This window comes from Chrysochloris asiatica, unplaced genomic scaffold (assembly GCF_000296735.1).
Source record: "Chrysochloris asiatica unplaced genomic scaffold, ChrAsi1.0 scaffold00035, whole genome shotgun sequence".
Lineage (NCBI taxonomy): Eukaryota > Metazoa > Chordata > Mammalia > Afrosoricida > Chrysochloridae > Chrysochloris > Chrysochloris asiatica.
In genome coordinates, this window is record NW_006408553.1 from 10,559,089 (window position 1) to 10,560,707 (window position 1,619).

The window sequence follows — 1,619 nt, forward strand, 5'->3', positions numbered from 1 at the left end:
ATCGCAGATGTAGTCAATTTGATTTCTATGTATTCCGTGTGGTTAGGTCCATGTGTGCAGTCATCTCTTATGCTGTCTAAAGTAGGTATTTGAAGTGAACAAAACATTGATATTGAAGAATTCTATCATGCAATGTTCAGCATCATTTCCATCACCAAGGCCATATTTTCCAACTACCAATCCTTCCTCTCTGCTCCCAATCATACCAATCAACAGTAATGATAAATACATCTTGATTGTATGTTTGATAATTTTCAGATTGAAGAAGTTGGTAGTGTAGTGATTACAAATCGGGCTGCTAACCTCAAGTTTGGCAGTTTGAAACTACTGGCAGTTTCACAGGAGACAGTTGAGGATTTCTGCTCCCGTAAAAATGTGCAGCCTCAGAAACCCTGTGCAGGGTCATTATGAGTTGGAACTAACTCCATCACCATCACTACCACCTTGCTTAGTGCATGGTACCTGGCAAGGTCTTCAGTAATGATTGAATAAAACTAAATTTTAAAATCATTTTTTTAACTTACGTCTTTTAGCTGCTGTAAAAGGAAGCTTTATTGTTTTCATTTGGTCCATGGCTTGGGAGATGAGGTGCTCCAGGGTGTTGACTATTCTGCCTCTGTTGCTGGAAAGCAAGGTTCAGGTAGAAGTTTTGAGGAGATTTGGGGAATGCTGAAAGGCCCTTCACAGGTTCTGGGTCTCCATGGGTTCTTCCTAGTCGTGCTTGAGTATGAGCTTCTCGAAGAGATATTCACCCAGCTCTGTCTGGGGACTCACCATCCTATGGAGGCTAGTCAAGTAGTCACCCATCTTCTTGATAATTCTCACCTCCTCATTGAGAAAATGGTTCTCCAGAAAGTCAGAGAGGTGAGGGTTTGTGTGAGTAGCACCATGGCATGCAGATCCAAAAGAGACTGGTTTAGGTTCTTCTCTAGGGCCAGGGTGGTTTCCATGGTGTCCAGCATTCTTCCTAACTCATCTTAGGACAACTTTTGCATGTCCTGGAAAAGTGCACGACCACCACGCTGCTTTTGCAGTTTCAAAAGACACTCAGCACCCTGTGCTTCTCCTTTGCCAGCTCATGAAGTGCCCCACGCCTTCCAAGTGCCCCACGCCTTCCAAGGCCACATCATCATGATCGAAATAGAAGCCCAGAGAGAGGTAGGTATAAGAGACCCACAGATGCAAATTAACCGGTCAATTGGTGCTGGCCTCTGCTTCAGCAGAATAATTCTGATGGATCTGAGAGCTCATGGTTGGTCAAAGATTTGGGGCTAACCACACACACACACACACACACACACAAACAGTGTTTAGCTGATCCTGGTAACAGAGAATGGTCAAGAAGATGGTCCCAGAGAAGAGATTGCACCTAAAGAAGATGTTAGAGGTGGTCCCAGGCTGGAGGTGGGGAAGTCCCCAGATCTGTTCCATCCAAACACTGTTGAAGCAAGACATAGATCCATGGGACCACAGCACAAACTTGAAAATAAATTCTTATGATGAGTAGGTTATGAACATTACAGACTCTCTTTATCTAGTGATAAGGTGTTTATGCTCCTTGAAGAGGCAGTGATTTGTGCATATTGTTTCTAGAAAAAGGAATATTAATATTTTTCATT

At 43.3% G+C, this 1,619-nt stretch overlaps 1 pseudogene; it reads right to left on the bottom strand.

Moving 5' to 3' along the window:
- Positions 1-711: 711 nt before the first annotated feature.
- LOC102832467 lies at positions 712-1,275 on the bottom strand (annotated as a pseudogene).
- Between the last annotated feature and the right edge of the window lie 344 nt (positions 1,276-1,619).